Source organism: Lithobates pipiens, unplaced genomic scaffold, assembly GCF_037356315.1.
Source record: "Lithobates pipiens isolate NorthernLeopardFrog02 unplaced genomic scaffold, aLitPip1_a1.2 Scaffold_6, whole genome shotgun sequence".
In the NCBI taxonomy this organism is placed as follows: Eukaryota; Metazoa; Chordata; class Amphibia; order Anura; family Ranidae; genus Lithobates; species Lithobates pipiens.
The window spans coordinates 10,397,355-10,420,752 of NW_027507881.1; the positions used below are offsets into that span (position 1 = coordinate 10,397,355).

The 23,398-nt window shown below is 44.1% G+C and overlaps 1 protein-coding gene across 1 annotated transcript in view; it reads left to right on the forward strand.

Annotated features, from left to right (window-relative positions):
* The first annotated feature begins 941 nt into the window (after window positions 1-941).
* The window catches only part of LOC143958223 (cartilage intermediate layer protein 1-like), a 148,108-nt gene continuing 125,651 nt past the window's right edge, over window positions 942-23,398 (forward strand). Inside the window, exon 1 of the mRNA XM_077467720.1 lies at window positions 942-970. The gene's annotated coding sequence lies outside the window, so the exon portion shown is untranslated. The remainder of the gene's footprint in view (window positions 971-23,398) is intronic.

Below are 23,398 nucleotides of genomic sequence, written 5' to 3' on the forward strand. Positions count from 1 at the left end.
ATTTGTCAGTGTGACAAAAGGGGGACTGTTATTGCAAAGTAAAACTGTATTTATATATTGTTGCTAGGTAAATATAGTTCAGTTCTTTTAATTATTGTTAGTCAGAACACTACAGAAAACTTCCAACAGCAATGTATGTAGTGATTGCACCAATCATTAAAGAAGCTAGTACACAAGGTGACTGTACCAACCCTTGTACTCAATATAACCGCCTCACTCCCGCCGTCACATGACGTCACGGACTTCGAGCGGGTATATCTGAATGCCTGTAGCTACAGGCATCATTCAGATATTGCAGTTTTCAGATGGAGATTCCCTACACCATAAGAAGGATCATGGCGGCTGTTCTGCCACTTGATCGTTCTTACGGGAGGCAAGAGGGGACGTCCCCCCCCCCCGATAGGCCATAAAATAAGTATTTATCGCGGATTAAATAGGAACATTCAGAACTTGGAAACACAGGAGCAACAGGTCCAGTAAAAAAAAATTATATATATTATATATTTTATATATATATATATATATATATATATAGATGAAAGCATATTTTCATCTATATATATATATATATATATATATATATATATATATATATATATATATATATATATATATATATATATATATATATATATATATGAATATATACTTTCATTTTCCTTATATTGTAGTTATTATTTGTTTCCATCAATACAAAGTCTTATCCACCTAAAGCTGGCTTTGTAAAGGTGCAAAGTTACTTCTATGGATGCTCTTTGCCCTGCTGTGAGCCATCTACAGGCGGTGTTTTTTTTTTGGGGGGTTTTTTCTTGTTTTTTTTTTTTTTGCTCTCTCAGATCTGGTTTCTTCTGTGTCCTGTGGCTGCTCGCCACTCCCAGGCTGCTGGCTGAGCTGCTATATAAAAAAGACCCCCGCACAGCTCAGAAGTGAGATCACAGCTCTGCACGACTACTGGAAACTGTCTGCTTTGGTAAGGATGGATACTTGGTTGAAAAATACAATCACTTACTGACCCATGCTATAAAATTACTAATTCATTCACTAAAATCAGTAGTTCCATGTTTACTTATAACAATATATTAAACTAATATACTAAATTCAGTAACAGTAATTATATAAACACCTTATCAACATTGATTATTTTAAACTTTGCTGTTTGTTATGATATTTAGGATATTATATTGATCTTTACTTTATATGTATCTGTTTATTAGCAGTTGCGTTTTTAATAATAAGATTTTTGTAGCGTGTGTACATGCAATAGCGTTGGCAGAAGCTTTAGCAGATTTATTCGGACAACTTACATTTTATTTATTTTTTATCAATTAAAGCAGCGCAAAAGTAGTTGCACATACATCATATAAACATATTTATTTCTTGCAAAGACAATAGATGTAGGGCTATTCGCAATAAATTCACTAGGATGATTTATGCTATACTGTTGAAATATTAAAAATCTATTTGGATTTTTTTTTTTTGCACTATTAAAAAATATGTTTTATAAAATAAAATCATTTATGGGCATGGAATAGGGCCATTCGCAATAAATTCCCTAGGATGATTTATGCTATACTGTTTGAAATATTAAAAAACGACATGGAATTTTTTTTGCAATATTAAAAAATATATTTTATAAAATAAAATCATTTATAGGTGTGGAATAGGGCTATTCGCAATAAATTCCCTAGGATTATTTATGCTATACTGTTGAAATATTAAAAAGCTATTTGGAATTTTTTTTTTGCAATATTAAAAAATATATTTTATAAAATAAAATCATTTATAGGTGTGGAATAGGGCTATTCGTAATAAATTCCCTAGGATTATTTATGCTATACTGTTGAAATATTAAAAAACTACATGGAATTTTTTTTGCAATATAAAAAAATATATTTTATAAAATAAAATCATTTATAGGTGTGGAATAGGGCTATTCGCAATAAATTCCTTAGGATGATTTATGCTATACTGTTGAAATATTAAAAAAACTACATGGAATTTTTTTTGCAATATTAAAAAATATATTTTATAAAATAAAATCATTTATAGGTGTGGAATAGGCCTTTTCACAATAAATTCCCTAGGATTATTTATGCTATACTGTTGAAATATTAAACAGCTATTTGAAATTTATTTGCAATATTAAAAAAAAAATATTTTATAAAATATAATAATTTATGGGTGTAGAATACATTTGAGGCATTCATAGAAGGATTATATCACTCTACAATTTTCTAGATAAATTATATATATATATATATATATATATATATATATATATATATATAATAGATTAGTAATATAGATAGTAGTCATGGCAGTAGTAGAAATAGTGGTATTAATTGTAATTGTTGTTGTAGTTAAGATAATATATATTTATCTATACATTAGCAATATAAAGAAACAAAGTATAGATTTATATTTATTTATATAAATTAGCATGTGTTTTAAAATGGTAACATTGGAAATGATGAAATTTTTATAGGTGATAGTTGTTTTCAGCAGTAGTCATAAAAGTAAGTAGTAGTAGTAGTTGTTATGGTTGTAGCTGTAATATTATAAATTATGATGAGTACTTAAAATGGTAATATTGTATATATATATATATATATATATTTATTTATTATTATTATTATTATTATTATTATTATTATTATTTTCTATATATATATATATATATATATATATATATATATATATATATATATATATATATATATATATATATATATATTATTTTTTTATAGATTATAGTTGTTTGCAGTAGTAGTCATATTAGTAGTAACAGTTGCTATTGTTGTTGTTGTAATAATATAAATTAGCATGAGTGTTTTAAAATGGTATCATTGTATCATTGTAAACATTCCTTTTTAAAGGTTTGATGTGTGAATATCGGCTCTCACACATAGCTATACATACAAAAATGCCAGACATTCAGAGCATAGCTTTCTTTGATGGTTCTGCATGTGTTTTTTGGTATGCATTTTTTTTTGTATGGACACAACAATGTAGGATGTAAGATCCCAATAGTATGATTTGTAACCTGACATTTAACATGCTACATGTACTTGACATTTAAAGGTTTCTGCCCACTATAAGGATTTAAGTAATAATTTTGAATGGTTAAAATGTATTTTTTGGAAAAGTTACATTTAATTGTTTTTACAGTTTGTGGAAACTAAGGATCCCAATACTCGGAAATTTCATTGTATCAACATTGTAAGGTTTCTGTGAACCATAAGTTTTTTTTTTTGTTTTTTTGTTCTTTAATAGTGATGGACGAACGTTTCGCCCGGCGGTCGTTTCGCGGCGAATTTCCGACATTCGCGGTCCGCACGTTCGAACGCCTTTTTCCGTCGTTCGCCGCGGCGGACTTACGTGTTTAATGTATACAAGAACTTTAACCTTTGGTGACACGTTTATCATGTGATACAGGACAGCCAATTGAGACATGACAGCACATGGACACTTGGACATTCCCCCTAACCTATAAATACACCCGATCCGGTGGCCATTTTACATTCTTTCTTCTGTTACGATAGGGACAGGTTCCTGTGTGGAGTAGGGAGAGATAAACCACTAGCTATTTGGTACACAAAAGTTCTTTTCAGGACTGGTATAGGTGTTAGGTGTTGATAGGTTTGCTGTGCTGCTGATTCTTGCAGCAGCCTGAGTGTCTTTTGTTAGTTTAGAGAAAGGGAAAGGACGGTGTATGCTACAGGGACAGCCAGATTAGTCTTTCATCATCATCATCATCATCATCATCATTAGCTGTTACTATCAAGGTCCACAAAAGAGCTGTTCCAGTAACCACTAATCGTTCTCTTTTTTTGCCAATTTGTATAGGGACAGGAAGGAAGCAGTGTTGTCAGGCAGTGAGGGTAATTTTAAAGACTTGCTGTTATTATTAGTTCCACAAAGGTTCTTTTCAGGACTGGTATCAGTGGTACAGTAATAGGCTTGTACATGTATAATATTCTTTCTTCCAAATATAGAAAGGATATTATACTTGACTGCTGCCCTTCTGCTGCAGTCTGCTAAACATTCACAACTCACTTGTTCCACAAAAGTTCTTATAAGGACTGGTAACTTGGTATAGGGTGCTACGGTACATAGGCTTGAGTGCGGTACAGTCTGCTGTTCTGTAAGGACCGCTATCGGTCCACAATAGATAGGGTTGACGTGCACCACTGCTGACCGCTGCCCTATACTGCAGCAGTCCTTCAGCGGTATAGGGACTGACGTACAGTCTGCTAATCACTAACACACAACCTGCTTGTTCCACAAAAGTTCTTATAAGGACTGGTAACTTGGTATAGGGTGCTACGGTACATAGGCTTGAGTGCGGTACAGTCTGCTGTTCTGTAAGGACCGCTATCGGTCCACAATAGATAGGGTTGACGTGCACCACTGCTGACCGCTGCCCTATACTGCAGCAGTCCTTCAGCGGTATAGGGACTGACGTACAGTCTGCTAAACACTAATACACAACCTGCTTGGTCCACAAAAGTTCTTATAAGGACTGGTAACTTGGTATAGGGTGCTACGGTACATAGGCTTGAGTGCGGTACAGTCTGCTGTTCTGTAAGGACCGCTATCGGTCCACAATAGATAGGGTTGACGTGCACCACTGCTGACCGCTGCCCTATACTGCAGCAGTCCTTCAGCGGTATAGGGACTGACGTACAGTCTGCTAAACACTAATACACAACCTGCTTGGTCCACAAAAGTTCTTATAAGGACTGGTAACTTGGTATAGGGTGCTACGGTACATAGGCTTGAGTGCGGTACAGTCTGCTGTTCTGTAAGGACCGCTATCGGTCCACAATAGATAGGGTTGACGTGCACCACTGCTGACCGCTGCCCTATACTGCAGCAGTCCTTCAGCGGTATAGGGACTGACGTACAGTCTGCTAAACACTAATACACAACCTGCTTGGTCCACAAAAGTTCTTATAAGGACTGGTAACTTGGTATAGGGTGCTACGGTACATAGGCTTGAGTGCGGTACAGTCTGCTGTTCTGTAAGGACCGCTATCGGTCCACAATAGATAGGGTTGACGTGCACCACTGCTGACCGCTGCCCTATACTGCAGCAGTCCTTCAGCGGTATAGGGACTGACGTACAGTCTGCTAAACACTAATACACAACCTGCTTGGTCCACAAAAGTTCTTATAAGGACTGGTAACTTGGTATAGGGTGCTACGGTACATAGGCTTGAGTGCGGTACAGTCTGCTGTTCTGTAAGGACCGCTATAGGTCCACAATAGATAGGGTTGACGTGCACCACTGCTGACCGCTGCCCTATACTGCAGCAGTCCTTCAGCGGTATAGGGACTGACGTACAGTCTGCTCACTTCCTTGACCCAAAAAAGCACACCGTACTATATGCCCCTACCCTCCTCTTTGAAGAGGTTGAGCGGTGTCATATTTCTACTGGGGCTGCTTATGATATCCCTGTGCTGTGCTGACTTCCTCCTGGGGGTTCTTATTATGAAGGGATCACACTATCCCTGTGCTGTGCTGACTTCCTCCTGGGGGTTCTTATTATGAGGGGATCACACCATCCCTGTGCTGTGCTGACTTCCTCCTGGGGCTGCTTACGGTGCTGCTGTCAGTGCTGTATGTCACGGTGCTGCTGTCAGCGCTGTATGTCACGGTGCTGCTGTCAGCGCTGTATGTCACGGTGCTGCTGTCAGCGCTGTATGTCACGGTGCTGCTGTCAGCGCTGTATGTCACGGTGCTGCTGTCAGCGCTGTATGTCACGGTGCTGCTGTCAGCGCTGTATGTCACGGTGCTGCTGTCAGCGCTGTATGTCACGGTGCTGCTGTCAGTGCTCTGTATTACGGTGCTGCTGTCAGATGCCTCTATCACGGTGCATGTGTCATTCCGGTATGTCACGCTGCTGGTGATCATCTCCTGCACCCTCTTCTTTGCCTACCCTGGTCCCTGACCTTCCCTCTCCTCCATTGCCTTCATTAGCTCCATAGTCCTGAATTGTTAGAACAATTTCCCAAATAAAATAAAAATGCTTGTAGTTATCGATCCCAAATTCACCTCATACATGTATTATGTCATTGTCCAGATGGTGGGACTACGTTTTACCCCCTAATAATTACCACGTGGCCGCAAATTCGACATGAAGGTTTGCAAAGTTCGCCTCCCATTGAAGTCAATGGGGCCCGCGGCGAACGTTCGGTTTCGCGAACGTTTGGGTCCGTTCGCATTTCGCTTTCGCGAAACGTCCCGTCGGAAGTTCGTCCATCACTATTCTTTAATAATTTTAGGAATATTCATTCCATTTTATAATGTTTAGTGGGATCAAATTTTTTTTTTGTAATCATTTCTTGAATTTTCATTTCATTTTCTAATGTTTAGTGGGATCAAATCAACATCCATTGAATGTCAAATCATTACATAGTCAGTCAAGTTGAAAAAAGACACAAGTCCATACAGTTCAACCTTACATATAATAATTTTGGGAAAGTTAAATAGAATGTTTTTTACAATTTGTAGCAACAAAAATCCCAATAGTCTTAAATGGAATTGTATTGACATTTTAAGGCGTCTTTGAACGATAAGCTTTTATGTAATCCTTTTGAATGGTTCAATTTAAAGGGGTTGTCTTAAATAAATAAAAAAAAAAAATATTAAAAAAAAAAAAAAATTTAAAGGTGTTGTGAAGGGGTTTTTTTTCTTTTTTTTTTAACCACTTCAGCCCCGGAAGATTTTACCCCCTTCCTGACCAGAGCACTTTTTGTGATTCGGCACTGCGTCGCTTTAACTGACAATTGCGTGGCCGTGCGGTGTGGCTCCCAAACAAAATTAGTGTTTTTTTCCCCCACAAATAGAGCTTTCTTTTGGTGATATTTGATCACTTCTGCGGTTTTTATTTTTTGTGTTATAAACAAAAAAAGAGCGACAATTTTGAAAAAAACACAATATTTTTTACTTTTTGCTATAATAAATATCCCCAAAAAATATATAAAAAAAATGTTTTTTCCTCAGTTTAGGCCGATACGTATTCTTCCACATATTTTTGGTAAAAAAAAAAAAGTTATATATATATATATACATATATATATATATATATATATATATATATATAGATTGGTTTGCGCAAAAGTTATAGCGTCTACAAAATAGCGGATAGTTTTATGGCATTTTTATTATTAATTTTTTTTTACTAGTAATGGCGGCGATCTGCAACTTTTATCGTGACTGTGACATTATGGCGGACACATCGGACACTATTGTCGGACCATTGTCATTTATACAGCTATCAGTGCTATAACAATGCACTGATTACTGTGTAAACACTGGTAGGGAAGGGGTTAAACACTAGGGGGCGATGAAGGGGTTAAGTGTGTCCTAGGGAGTGGTTCTAAGTGTGGGAGGGAGGGGCTACAACTCACATGACAGCGATCACTGCTCACTAGGCAGAACGGGGAAATGCCTTGTTTACATCTCCCCGTTCTGCCACTCCGTGTCACGATCGCTGGAAGACCGGTGGACATCAAGTCTAACGACCTGCGGGCACGGTCACTCTGTACCCACTAACCCCGCCAATTAAAGGGGACATAAAGGTGCGCCATTTGCCCACTGCTGCCATTGTACTGACGTATATCGGAGTGCTGCGCTCGGCAAGTGGTTAAATAACAAACATATCTTACTTACCTCCGCTGTACAAGGGTTTTGCACAGAGTGGCCCACGATCCTCTTCTTCTGAAGTCCCCCAGTGCTGCTCCTGGCTCCTCCTCTTCTTGAGTGCCCCCATGGAGAGGTGCTTTCCCTGGGGGCATTCGTGCAGGCATGCTCCCGAGTCCTGCTGCTGCGTCCATTGACACAGACAGCAGGACTCAGCCCCGCCCCCCCAGCTCCCGTGTCACTGGATTTGATTGACAGCAGCGGGAGCCATTGGCTCCCGCTGCTATCAATCTATCTCCAATGAGGACCCGAAACAGCGGCTGGAGCTGCTGCGCTCATCCCCATCGCTGAAAATATTGGGTTCAGGTAAGTAGAATGGGACTCGGGGGGGCTGCTGCACTACAAAAGGTTTTTCACCTTAATGCATAGAATGCATTAAAGCGGACCTTCAGTCATTTTTTCAATTTTCCTTTGGATAGTTTTTTCCTGACAGTAAATACCTTATGCAGCCCACTTCTTGTTTCTTGTCTGGTAAAAAACGTAGGCTTATGACATCATGCACAGCTTTCTCTCGCATGCCGCGTACACACGACCGAACTTTAGTCCGTCGGACAATCGATCGTGTGTGGGCTAGTCCGATCGTTTTCCGTAAAAAAAAAATAAAAAAATCAGACGGACCTAGAAATAGAACATGTTTCAAATCTGTCCGACAGACTCAATTCCTATTGGGAAAATATATACTATCTATATATATATATATATATATATATATATATATATATATATATATATAATATCTGTATACTGGGACCAAATATGACGCAAGGGCAGCTATTGGCTACTGGCTATTGAACTTCCTTTTCTAGTCCTGTCTTACATCATCACGTTCAAAACAAACATACTTTCGAACAGACTTATGCCCTCTACACACGGTCGGACATTCCGACGACAAAATCAACTGGATTTTTTCCAACGTATTTTGGCCCAAACTTGTCTCGCATACACACGGTCGCACAAAGTTGTCGGAAAATCTGATTGTTCAGAACGCGGTGATGTAGAACACGTACATCGGGACTATAAAGAGGCCAGTAGCCAATAGCTTTCGTCTCGTAATTTATTCTGGGCATGCGTGGTACTTTGTCTGCACACGATCGGAATTGAAATGATCGGATTTTGTTGTCGGAAAATATTAGATCCAGATCTCAAACTTTGTGCGTCGGAAATTCCGACAGAAAAAGTCGGATGGAGGCCGCACACGATCGGATTTTCCTGAAAAACGCGATCCGATCGCACATTTTCCGTCTGAAAGTCTCACTGTGTGTACAGGGCATTAGTCCGTTCGTTCAGAACTCGGATCTAGTCTGCCGAAAAGTCCGGTTGTGTGTATGTGGCATCACTCATTTGAGAGTTTGCCAGGACGGGAGGTGGGGTGAGACATAGACACAATCATTAATTCAAGACTGGACTACTTTACATAGGATTACCACAATATCAACTTGCGTGATTACAACTGATCCAAAACACGGCGGCAAGGCTGATAACAGGAAAAAAACCCTGGGAATCCATTTCTCCTTCACTGAGGAGCTTACATTGGCTAACCGTAAAAAAATTGGATCACGTTCAAGACCCTTTGCCTCACCCACAAATGCGTGCATAGAGAAGCTCCGCAATACCTAATGGCGAAAATAAATCATTACACACCAAACCGCAGTCTTCGATTAGCCAACAAAAACCTCCTCCTCGTGCCCAAAGCCCGGTATAAATCCAAGGGGGATCGGAGATTCGCTGTCCAAGGGCCTCGGCTATGGAATGCTCTACCAATCAACATCCGCCTGGAAGAAAATCACCTGGCTTTTAGGAAAAAACTCAAGACCTTCCTCTTTTAGCAGATGATCAAAGCTCGCCACAGCGCCTAGAGGCCATTCAGTTCGCATTGTGCGCTATACAAGTATTTCATTCATTCATTCATTCATTCATTCATAAGAGGGCCAATGAAAGCTGCAGAGCTGGAGGTGTGCCTCTGTGTAAATCCAGGAAGTGAACAGGCAGCAGCTTCAGCTGCCCACAATTAAAATGGCTGCAGCCAGACTCATTGGGGGGAGATTTCTGCAGCATATTTGGCAAGTACAGAATCATAATATATATAGAATAATATGCAAAGTGGTTGGAGGGAAGCTTCAGAATGGCAAATATGTTTTTATTTCAAATTATGTGAGGAGACTGCAGTTCCTCTTTACAGTGAAAAACCTCAAGGGTTTACAACCCATTTAATAACTTGGAAAACTTACATTGATGTTTTTACCATATGTGTCATCTAGCCAGAACTGCTTGTTCACTTTCCTGACTTCTACAATGGTCGGTGCTGGTTGAGTTGTGGCGTTCGGCTTGCATGTGACGTTTGTGGTTTGTCTTTACATAAAAGGCATGCGGAGACCATGATGCTGGTTTATCATTTAAAATAAACGTTCTTGAGGATTTTTATAATAATTATCTCACGTTTTTATATTCCCATGAGAAAATTATTACAAAAATCTAATTATTATTGGAGTTGTCCCGGGAAGCTTGCATCTTCATCACCTAAACTACCAACTTGTTCATCATTCTTTTAACCACTTCAATACCGGGGGGGGGGGGGGGCACTTATACACCTTCCTGCCCAGACCAATTTTCAGCTTTCTGCGCTGTCACTTTTTAAATGACAATTGCGCGGTCATGCGACACTGTAGCCAAACTAAATTTTTATCATTTTGTTCCCACAAATAGAAATTTCTTTTGGTGGTATTTGATCACCTCTGGGTTTTTTATTTTCTGCTAAAAAAATAAAAAAAGACTGAAAATTTTGAAAAAAAACTTTTTCGTTTTTTGTTTCTGTCACAAAACTTTGTAAATAAGTCCCGGCAGAGATAGGGCTGCAATGATGGGCACTTATAAGGCGGCACTGATGGGCACCGATGATGGGCACTAATACGCGGCACTGATGGGCACTGATAGGTGGCACTGATGGGTACACATAGGTGGCACTGAAAGATGGCACTGATGGACACTGATAGGTGGCATGGATGGGCACTGATAGGTGGCACGGATGTACATTAATGGATGATACTGATGGATGCCAATCAGTGCCAAACAATAATGCCTGCCAATCAGTGATGTTCATTGTGGGCATTGATTGGCCTCCATTGTGGGCACTGATTGGCATCCCTGGTGGCCACAGGTGGCATACCTGGTGGTGACTAGTGGTGGGCATCTCTGGTGGTCCTGGTGGCATCCTTGGTGGTCCAGTGTGGGCATCCTCGGGGGGGGGGGGGGGGCTGCGCTCATAATCGATCAGCACAGACCCCCCCCATCAGAAGAGCTGATTGACTCTCCTCTACTCACCTCTGATCACAAGCTGTACACTCACTACTTTATGTTATAGCAAAGTGTCATTTCTTCAGTGTTGTCACATAAAAAGATAGAATAAAATATTTACAAAAATGTAAGGGGTGTACTCAGTTTTGCGAGATACTGTATATTTTATACATGTTTATCATTCCCTGCCCTCAAAGAGCTTCCATTCTAAGGTCCCACCCTAACTCACAATAATACATACTGGGGTCAATTTATACAGGAGACAATATATATAAGGGGTCCATATAGTAAACTTGGTGTCGAGCTATTCACTTTACGGTCAACACTGAGGACAAGGGGGCACTCTTTATGTCTAGAGGAATACGGAAAGGTTTCTTCACAGTAAGAGCTGTGAAAATGCGGAATAGACTCCCTGCAGAGGTGGTTCTGCCAGCTCAGTGGATTGTTTTAAAGCGGGGTTCCACCCTAAAGTGGAACTTCTGCTGATCGGAACCCTCCCCCCCTCCGGTGTCACAATTGGCACCTTTCAGGGGGGAGGGGGTGGAGATACCTGTCAAAGACAGGTATTTACACCCACTTCCGGGCATAGACTCCCACGGGAGTCTATGCCTCTTACTGTCCCTGCGCGCTGTCTGCTGGGACACACACGGGTCCCAGAGACAGCGCGGACAATTCCTATTGCGCTGCATGACTCACGCATGCGCAGTAGGGAACCGGGAAGTGAAGCCGCTTCGCTTCACTTCCTGATTCCCTCACCTAGAATGGTGGCGGCAGCAGCCAAGAGATCGATCGGTCTCGGCTGCCAGCATCGCTGGACCCTGGGACAGGTGAGTGTCTATTTATTAAAAGTCAGCAGCTGCAGTATTTGTAGCTGCTGGATTTTAATATTTTTTCCCACAGTGCAATCCCGCTTTAAGAAAGGCCTGGTGTAACGGCACCCCTAATATAAAGGGGGTTAACGCCGTTTACGATGTTCCCTCTCCTAGACACACATCCACTCGCTACCAATATCCACAGCTAAACGACCCTTTCCTATAGGAGCCGACCCCTCTGGCAAAAAGACGAGACGCACTCTGTCTCTTCTGTAATAGGAATGAATTTATTATTGAGAAACATTGTAACTTTATACACAATTCAAGGCACATGCTTTAACATGAACAAGGGCCCAGCTCCACCCACACATCCCAAGACTCAACACCTCATCCTGACGTCTGCTAGGCTTCAAACGATCCCACCCAATACACATTTTTTCACAAAGGGTTGGCAGCCAGTCTGTCTGATGGTGAAGTTGTAAGGTTGTAGGGCTAAGCTCCACCGCAGCAACCTGCCATTATCTCCGGAGACCCGGTTAAGCCAGACCAATGGGTTGTGGTCGGTGACCAGTGAAAATTCCTGTCCGTATAAGTAAGGGTTCAGCTTTTTAAGGGCCCAGACCAGGGCCAAACACTCCTTCTCCACTGCCGCATGGCTCACTTCCCGGGGTAATAGTTTTCTACTCAGGTATGCGACAGGGTGTTCTCCTCCATCCTCCCCAACTTGGCTCAGCACCGCCCCCAGTCCAAACATGGAAGCATCTGTGTGGACAAGAAAACGTTTGTTAGGTACTGGGGCAGCCAAGACAAGGGCATTTACAAGTGCTTGCTTGAGGGCTAGAAACGCGGATTCACAAGCTGGAGACCAGAGGACTTGCCTAGGTAAATTCTTTTTCGTCAGGTCAGTCAGGGGTTTGGCGATAGCACTATAATTAGGGACAAAACGTCGGTAGTACCCTGCAGTTCCCAAGAAGGCCAATACCTGGGTCTTAGTACGGGGCGTGGGCCAGTTAGCTACTGCCTCTACCTTGGCTGGCTCGGGCCTCTGGTTCCCACACCCCACTCGGTGTCCCAGGTACTGCACCTCCGCCATCCCTAGATGGCACTTGTCTGGTTTCAAGGTCAGGCCTGCGGCCCGAATTTTGTCCAGAACCACTCCTACGTGAACCAGGTGCTCCTCCCAAGACCCACTGTAGATCGCAATGTCATCCAGATATGCACATGCAAAATCCTGGAAGCCATCGAGGAGCCTATCCACCATACGTTGGAAGGTCGCCGGGGCATTTTTCATTCCAAATGGCATGACCTTAGACTGGTACAGGCCAAATGGGGTAACAAATGCCGACTTGGGGATAGCATCCTCGGCCAGGAGGATCTGCCAATAACCTTTACACAGGTCTATTGTAGTTAAATAACGTTCCCTGGCTATACGATCTAGTAGTTCGTCTACCCTGGGCATCGGGTAGGCATCAGTGGTGGTCTTCTCGTTGAGTCGCCTGTAGTCCACGCAGAACCGGGTAGTCCCGTCTTTCTTAGGCACCAGGACTACAGGCGAGGCCCAAGGGCTGTCAGAAGGCTCAATGACTCCTAACTGAATCATCTCCTGTATCTCCTTTTTGCATTTCCTCTCGGACTGCTTCAGGGATACAGTAGGGGGGCTGGCGGAGGGGTGCTTGTCCAGGGGTCTCTACCTTATGTACAGCCAGGGTCGTATAGCCCGGTCTTTGGGAGAACGTCGCCTGTTTCTCCCACAGAAGCCGCTTAGCCTGTTCCTTCTTTGTGGGGCTTAACTGGTCTCCTAGCTGTACAAGGCTAATGAGGTCAGTCTGGGGCTCTCTCTCTAGTAAGTCAGGGAGGGGTAGACCTTCTGAGTCGTCCGCAGCAGGGGCACATACTGCAGCAACATCCTCCTGCCGTTCCTGATACTCCTTCAGCATGTTCACATGAAAGGTTCGCTGGATTCTTTCATCTGCACAGCTGGCAATGACATAGGTAGTATCACATACCTGGGCTACTACTTTATACGGGCCCTGCCAAGATGCCTGCATCTTGTCGGTCTTCACAGGCTTGAGCACTAAGACCTTCTGCCCAACCTGGAAGACCCGCTGTCGGGCCCCCCGGTCGTACCATCTCTTCTGTCTTCCCTGGGCCGCCTGGAGATTCTCTCTTACCATCAGAGACAGTTGCTCCATGCGGTCCCTGAGTTCCAGAACATAGGGTACTATGGGGGTCCCTTCTTGCTCTGTCTCTCCCTCCCAGTGTCCTCTGATGAGATCGAGGGGTCCGCGGACCCTTCTCCCATAGAGCAACTCGAAGGGCGAGAACCCAGTAGATTCCTGGGGTACCTCTCTGTACGCAAATAACAGGTGAGGCAGGAATCTCTCCCAGTCTCTGCAAGAGTCCGAAAAGGTACTCAGCATTTGCTTGAGGGTCCCGTTAAAGCGTTCGCAGAGACCATTAGTCTGGGGGTGGTAGGGGGAGCTCAGTAAGGGCTTAATATTGCACACCTTCCACAACTGCCGGGTGAGTACCGCGGTAAACTGGGTTCCCTGGTCAGAGAGAATCTCCTTAGGGAACCCCACCCTGGTAAAAATCTTAACCAGGGCATCAGCTACTGTCTCTGCTTCAATGTTGGACATCAGGCTACTGCCTCTGGGTAACAGGTGGCGTAGTCCACCACGGTGAGAATATACTTCTTTCCGGATGGACTAGGCCGGGCCAGGGGACCCACAATGTCAACGGCTATGCGGTAAAAGGGCTCCCCAATGATAGGCATGGACATGAGTTTAGCCTTAGGGTGGTCCCCCCTCTTCCCTATCCGTTGACATGTGTCACACGTTTTGCAGTATTGTCGCACATCCTGGCTAAAGTTGGGCCAGAAGAAATTCTGTGTGATCCTATGGGCCGTGCGACGGAACCCTAGATGTCCTGCTAGCGGCACATCATGCCCGATTCGCAGAATCTCCAGCTGGTATTTCTTAGGTACCACCAGCTGTCGTTTCTGCGAAGGGGCCTTACTTCTCTGAGATGGCTTAGGGATCTTATACAGTCTATCCCCATCCCATTCAAACAGCTCCCCATCTATTCCCCTTTCCTGAGTATCTGCCTTAGCCCTATACTTGTGTAAGGTCGGGTCCTCCCGAGTTTCCCTCCCGAATGCTTCTGGGGTATCCCAGCCTAGGCGCGCCTGATCTAAGGTACGTGTCGGGGAGGATAGTCTCACCTGGGTCTCTGCAGAAAGCGGGCCGGTTCCAGCAGTACGTGTCTGTGCACGGGTAGTCACAGGGTTGACTTCATCGGGGCCCATCGGGGTGTAAGCAGAAAGGAGGGGGGCCAAATCATTCCCCAGTAGTACATCCGCAGGCAAGTCCTTCATCACCCCCCACATTCACGCGTCCCGAACCAACCCCCCAATCCAGGTGAACACGGGCCACGGGTAGCCGGAAGATGGCACCTCCCGCTACTCTTACGGCTACAGTGTCTCCGGTGTGTTGGCTCTCTGGGATGAGGTTCTTCTCTACTACGGTCATGGTAGCGCCGCTATCACGTAAGCCATTGGCTACCGTTCCATTAACCCGGACCGTCTGCCTATGTTGTTGCCTGTTGTCCCGGTTAGCTGCTTGTATTGGATCAGCCTCATGCAGGACGCCCCAATGTTCTTCCTCCTCAACGCAGTGGGCCGCAGGCATGGGTGTGCGGAGGCTCCCCCTTGCTGGTTGTCTCCATGACTGGGACTGGATGGCTGGATTTAATGGACAGTTTGGCTTTTTGTGCCCTAGCTGTTTACATCCGAAACACCTGATGGGTTGTGCATAGTCCTGGGAGTTGAACCTGGGCTGCTGAGGATAAGTGGCCACTGGGGTTGGTGCTGAAGCTGTGTGAGAGGCTGATAAACTGGGCCGAGATGGTGGATAGCGCTCGCTTCCGCCTGACCTTCGAGAGTCCAGATATTCATCGGCCAAAGTAGCCGCTTGCTGTACAGTCCGTGGTTGCTTATCTCGTACCCAATCCCGTAGTACCGGAGGAGTGTGGTTAAAGAACTGTTCTAAGAGTACTAGTTGGGTGATGTCCTCTATGGTATTAGCGTGGCTTCCCTGGATCCAGCCCTTAAGGTCTCACTGCAGACGATGTGCCCACTCCACGTATGTTATGTGGGTTTGTTTCCGGGATTCTCTAAACTTAATCCGGCTGGCTTCGGGTGTAATGGCAAATCGGGCTAGCAGAGCTTCTCTTACGCAGTCATAGTCTTTAGCGTCCTTATCCTCCAGGGCCCGATACGCATCCGCCGCTCTGCCAGTTAAATTACTTGCCAGTAAGGCGACCCAATCTTGGGGCAGTACTTCATGTATCTGACATAGTCTCTCAAAGTCCTGCAGGAATGCTTAAATTTCCTCCTCTCCCTCCTTAAATAGTTTGAACGCCCGAAAGGGCAACTTACGGACAGGCGCTGCATCTTTAGGTGTTGTCTCCGATTGCCGTATTTCTGCCATTCTCTGCTCATGTTGCCGTTCTAGTTCTCTCTCCTGTCACTCATCCTGCAGCTGGATGTCTCTAATGGCATTCTGTATGGCGGTCTCTGATGGGTTAGCACCATATAATGCCACCCGCTGTCGAACTCGTTGCTGAAACAAGTCTTCAACTGACCGGGGTCCTGCATCACCATCTCTCTGATCCATCTCGGTTGGTTCCCTGATCAAGGTGGCCTTGTTCTTTGTCCCACTGGTCCCTCCACGGCTCTCAAGTAAGTCTTTCAGTGTGGCTTTCCTGCAGGCTGCATAGCTGGTCATTTACTGTGGTGGTTTGAAGTGTCCCAGTAACTGGAGGGAAGATCCCACTGCTGCCACCAATGTAACGGCACCCCTAATATAAAGGGGGTTAACGCCGTTTACGATGTTCCCTCTCCTAGACACACATCCACTCGCTACCAATATCCACAGCTAAAAGACCCTTTCCTATAGGAGCCGACCCCTCTGGCAAAAAGACGAGACGCACTCTGTCTCTTCTGTAGTAGGAATGAATTTATTATTGAGAAACATTGTAACTTTATACACAATTCAAGGCACATGCTTTAACATGAACAAGGGCCCAGCTCCACCCACACATCCCAAGACTCAACACCTCATCCTGACGTCTGCTAGGCTTCAAACGATCCCACCCAATACACATCTTTTCACAAAGGGTTGGCAGCCAGTCTGTCTGGCACTTTACAATACACACAAGGACAGACTTAAATGAACAATAGAAATGCAAAACAACTTAATTCCTCACAGCAATGATACTTAACCCCCATATACATTTTACATCCAATCTATATACCATGTATATACAGCCTTGAATATGGCTATCACAAACCATATCTGGGGTTTCTTTTATTCACTCTGTGTCCAAAGTGACCCCACTGTCCCACCTGGATTCTTTCCTAAGTGTACATAATATAACTGGGTACATTTATAGGTAAAGTTGATCCGGGGAAAATCCGATTGCCTCTCGGGGGATCAGGAAGGAATTTTTTCCCTGCTTTAGCAAATTGGATCATGCTCTGCTGGGGTTTTTTGCCTTCCTCTGGATCAACTGTGGGTATAGAATTGGGAATATTGGATTGTATGATATTATTATTATTATTATTATTTATTTTTATTTTTTTGTGGTTGAACTAGATGGACTTGTGTCTTTTTTCAACCTGACTAACTATGTAACCCATCAGTATGTCTTTGGAGTGTGGGAGGAAACCAGAGCACGCGGAGGAAACCCATGCAGGCGCACTTTTGCTGGACAGTTTGGTCTGTCTACGGAAGTTTGAGAATAACAGACTTACTGGCAGGATCACCAGGCAAAAAATGAAGGGAAAAAAAAGCATTAAAAATGTTTTACTTGTCCCTTGTAACTGAGGTCCTTCAGCCCCTTTATTAACTTTATTGCCCTTTGGTGGACTTCTTCTAACTCCAGGACAACTTTTTATTGATCGGGGACCAAAACACATCTGTATACTTAAGATGAGGCCAATCCCATTGGGAACCACTGGCTTAGGGAATTAAAACTGGCAGCGCGCTCGCGTGCTGGTCGGGACCCCCGTGAGTCCGGTCGCGGGTCCCGCGGACTCGATCACCGCGGGGATACCCGCGATCGTCTCATGGGGGCGGCTGAACGGGGAGATGCCGTTGTAAACAGCATCTCCCCATTCTGCCTAGCAACAAGTGACGCTGATCTCTGCTCCATGTGATTGGAGCAAAGATCAGTGTTTGCTAACACAAAGCCCAGCCCCCCACAGTTAGTAACACGCCCCTAGGAACACTTAACTCCTACACTGCCACCCCCTGGTTAACCCCTTCACTGCCAGTGTCATTTACACAGGAATCAATGCATCTGTATAGCACTGATTGCTGTATAAATGTCAATGGTCCCAAAAATGTGTCAAAAATGTCTGATGTGTCCGCCACAATGTCGCAGTCACAATAAAAATCGCTGATCGCCGCCATTACTAGTAAAAAAAAAAATCTATTAATAAAAATGCCATAAAACTATCCCCTATTTTGTAAACGCTATAACTTTTGCACAAACCAATCAATAATTATTAATATTGCGATTTTTTTTACCAAAAATATGTAGAAGAATATGTATCGGCCTAAACTGAGGGAAAAAAATTTTATTTTTTATATTTTTGGGAGATATTTATTATAACAAAAAGTAAAAAATTATGCGTTTTTTTCAAAATCGTCGCTCTATTTTTGTTTATAGCACAAAAAATAAAAACAGCAGGGGTGATCAAATACCACCAAAAGAAAGCTCTATTTGTGGGAAAAAAAGGACGTCAATTTTGTTTGGGAGCCACGTTGCACGACCGCGCAATTGTCAGTTAAAGCGACGCAGTGCCGAATCGCAAAAAGTGGTCTGGTCTTAAGCCAGCAAAATGGTCCGGTCTGAAAGTGGTTAAGGGGGTGTGGCAGGGGGTGTGTCCTATGCCTGCATACATTTACTAGTAGGTGTCCCTCATTCCCATCTCAAAATGTTGGGAGGTATGTCATTTCAATTGTGTATTTAGCAGTTTGCTTGGAGTTTAGTTGTATTTCGGCACCTATAGGCCCTTTAAAATTCCCTAAGGCTGCTGACCTAGATAGGTGATATTGTGATTGGCTAAATTAGAATTATGCTAACCAATTATATCCTATAGTGCTTTTTAGATGAGAACCAGAGGGGGTCGTAGGGTAACCTGCAACTCACATTTACCCCTATGGCATTGATGGCGAACCTTGGCACCCCAGATGTTTTGGAACTACATTTTCCATGATGCTCCACTACACTGCAAAGTGCATGAGCATCATGGGAAATGTAGTTCCAAAACATCTGGGGTGCCAAGGTTCGCCATCACTGCCCTATGGCTTCCTTTAGGGGTTATGGCTTCTTCACACCAGGTGTGCTGGTCTTTATTGATCTGCTTTGATCGAGGCTCAAAGCAAGGGTGCATAGACAACAATTGTCCTCCATGTGCCTGGTTCATACTATACATGTGCGGTGGTGTGCATTATGTAAATATGCAGCAACACTATAATAAAAATAAAAAAGAACAAAGTAAATAATGCAATATGCTGTAACGACGAATCACATCGCCACTATATAACGCACGCCAGTGCGCACTCATTATATGGAGCATAGCGCTCATGGGCTGCTGTGAATGGGCACTAAAGTTGCTTAAAAATCTCTACTCTTCTGCTTAAAACCCCACAACCTGCAAGTCTGCATGTTTCAGATCTGAGCCTTCGCTCTCATATCTACAGAGGGCTAGAAGGCACTCCCTGTGCTTCCATACATTAATAAGCTCCTTGAGGGTAGTGACCGATGTGAATGTACAATGTATATGTAAAGTGCTGCGTAAATTGAGGGCGCTATATAAAGTACCTTAAATAATAATAATTAAAGCGGGAGTCCGCCGGGAGTCCGCATTTTTTTTTTTTTTAAAGCCAGCAGCTACAAATACTGCAGCTGCTGACTTTTAAAATAGTGACACTTACCTGTCCAGCGCGCCCGCGATGTCGGCACCCGAAGCCGATCTCTCGATCGTCTCTCGGGTGCTGCCGCCGCCATCTTGGGTATGGGAATCAGGAAGTGGAGCCTTTCGGCTTCATTTCCCGGTTCCCTACTGCGCATGCGCAAGTCGCGCTGCGCAATAAGGATGGACCCGCTGCCTCTGGGAACTGTGTGTTTCCCAGCAGGCAGCGGGGGACTTTCGGAAAGGGGCGTAATCTACGCCCCTTTCCGCAGAGAGCTATCCCGGAAGTGGGTGCAGATACCTGTACTGTACAGGTACCTGCACCCCCCTCCCCCCTGAAAGGTGCCAATTGTGGCGCCGGAGGGGGGGAGGGTTCCGATGAGCGGAAGGTCCACTTTAGGGTGGACCTCCGCTTTAATAAATGTGCAAACATTAGAAATATTACAGCATTCCTCAAAGTGCATTATTCCTCATCAGTCATAAGCTTTTTTACACTGCACATAACAAAAAATAATTTTTGCCTGAACTGCCTCCTTACATCAGGTGTCCCAATCAGAGCGTCCCCTTACATCAGGTGTCCCTATCAGAGTGTCCCCTTACATCAGGTGTCCCAATCAGAGCGTCCCCTTACATCAGGTGTCCCTATCAGGGAGTCCACTTACATCAGGTGTCCCCATCATCAGGGCTTTTTTTTTTACCTCTACTATTCCTTTTATATTGGCTTTTAAAATTTACAAATGCAGCAATTTAGAAATCAGAAGGCTTAGAACTGGGAAACACTTTTTGAAAGATAAAAAGTGCATTTTATATACATCTATATAGATCAGAGCAAAATGAGGGACAAATGAGGAGGAAAGAGGGACAGAGGAACATTGCTCCAAATCAGGGACAGTCCCTCCAAATCAGTGGCAGTTGGGAGCTATGGATTGGGGGGCGGGGAAGCGACACCCCTTTATGGAGCGGATGCTGCTGCTTTAAAGACTTGCATGCATAACGTCCACCTACACATCCAGACATCTATTTTAGCTGTTGAATAGATCTAGCGGGAAACATTCTCAGCCTATGAATAGTTTTACCGTTTTATATGAGCTGAGAGACAAGGAAGGGTTCTTTCACTTTAGATCTGAAATACATTTCATTTTCCTGCTACTGATTTCTATAAATACCTGAGTTGTCATGACATCGTTAGACGACTGCAGATCTTACAGAATGATGTCACACACCTTTTTCGTGCAATCATCTGCTTGGAAGGGGCCATGATTAGACGCCGCGTTTAACAAGCAGCACATTGGCTTTTCATGTCTCATAGAATTAATTTCTACAAGGGCGAAAAGCAATGCAGAAGATTCCCATTTCAAGCCCTTGCAAAGTTATTGGACATAAAAAACACTCCCTGCCTTCTTCCAGCACACAGAGTACGTGCTTTCCTCATCAGGATTAGGACATTTCGTGTTTGGAGTATATTACACCATTATACTACTGAGAATATAAAATCAAAAGCTTAAAAAATCCAAAAAGGGAGGCGGGAATGGATGTGGCATGTGTAAGCACACCACCATTTCGTTACCACTTGAACCCCGGAAGATTTAGCTGCTGAATGACCGGGCCATTTTTTGCGATTCGGCACTGCGACGCCTTAACTGTGATAAAACAGCTGAAATCACAGCTGTAACACACTCCGCGCCACTATAAAATTGTATACTTAGTGAAAAAACTATAAATATAAAGAAAACGAAAATGTAAAAAAAAAAAAAGCTGCTCCCTTAAAAGAATCAGTGAGATTTCTAAGCCCTTGTACACACAGTCGGACATTCCCACAGCAAAATCCATCAACAAAATCCGTTGGATTTTGTCCGACGGATTTTGTCCGAAACTGGTGTCGCATACACACGGTCGGACAAAGTTGTCGGAAAATCCGGTCGTTCCGAACGTGATGACGTTTTTTAGTTACGACGGGACTACGTTCAGGCTAGTAGCCAATAGTTTTGGTCTAGGAATTTGATCTGAGCATGCGTGGCACTTTGTCCAATCGGAATTCTCTACAAACTATCGGACAAAGTCCCATCGGACCATGTTGTCGGAAAAATTTATAGCCCAGCTCTAAAACTTTGTCGTTCGGATATTCCGACGGAAACAGTCCTATGGAGCCCACACACGGTCGGATTATCTGACAGCACAGTCCGATCGGACATTTTCCGTAGGAATGTCCGACCGTGTGTACAAGGGCTTAGAGGTTGAAAATGTATGATAGGGGCGCTCAGTGACTAAAATAGGTGAAATAAACTATTAATATATAAAAAAAAACTATTTAACCACTTGAGATCCGCGCTATAGCCAAATGACGGCTACAGCGCGGATCTCCTTTGCCGGGACTACGTCTATTGACGTTGTCCCGTGCACGAGCGGCCTGCGCGCCCCCTGAGGGGCGCGCGCGGCGCGCTCTGTGATCGGCGAGTCCGTGAGACTCGCCTGATCACCGATCCGTGCAAGGGGTCGATCCCGACCCCTTATCACGTGATCAGCTGTCAGCCAATGACAGCTGATCATGTGATATAACGGAGCCGGTAATCGGCTATTATTCCTCCTCGCGCTGACAGCGCGAGGAGAAAAAAAAAAAGCCGATCACCGGCGGCCGTGATTGGGACATCAGTCCCGATCACGGCCAGGCCTGCTTGTGCCCACCTGCCCCCTGCCAGTGCCCACCTGCCCCCTCCAAGTGCCACAATAATAAAATGTCTTTGCCACCCAGCAGTGCCCATAGTGCCACCCAGCAGTGCCCACAGTGCCACCCAGCAGTGCCACCCAGCAGTGCCACCCACAGTGCCCACAATCTGCCTCAAAGGTGCTGCACCCCAGTGCCACTTATCCGTGCCCATCAGTGTCATCTACCAGTGCCCAGCAGTGCCGCCCATCAGTGCCCAGCAGTGCCACCTATCAGAGCCACCTATCAGTGCCACCTATCAGTGCCCATCAGTCCCATCTATCAGTGGTACCTATCAGTGCCCATCCGTGCCACCCATCCGTGCCATCTTATCTGTGCCCATCTTTGCCCATCAGTGCCGCCTTATCTGTGCCCATCGGTGCCGCCTTATCTGTGCCTATTAGTGCCGCCTTAACTATGCCTATCAGTGCCCACCAGTGCAGCCTATCAGGGCCCACCAATGCAGCCTATCAGTGCCCACCAATGCAGCCCATCAGTGCCCACCAGTGCAGCCTATCAGTGCCGCCTAATCAGCGCACTTCAATGAAGGAGAAAAATGACCAGTTTGCAAAATTTTATAACAAACTATTAAACATGATTTTTTTTTTTTTGCATCTTTTTTTGTTTGTTTAGCAAAAAATAAAACTCCGAGCTGTAACTAAATACCACCAAAAGAAAGCTCTATTTGTGGGAAAAAAATGATAAAAATTTCATTTGGGTACAGTGTTGTATGCCCGCGCAATTGTCATTCAAAGTGCATCAGCGCTGAAAGCTGAAAATTGGTCTGGGACTGAGGGGGGTTTAAGTGCCCAGTAAGCAAGTGGTTAAAGTGAAATCTTCCACAATAGTGACATAAACACCAGAAAAATACACACTATAAATGCTGGATTATACCACAGTGA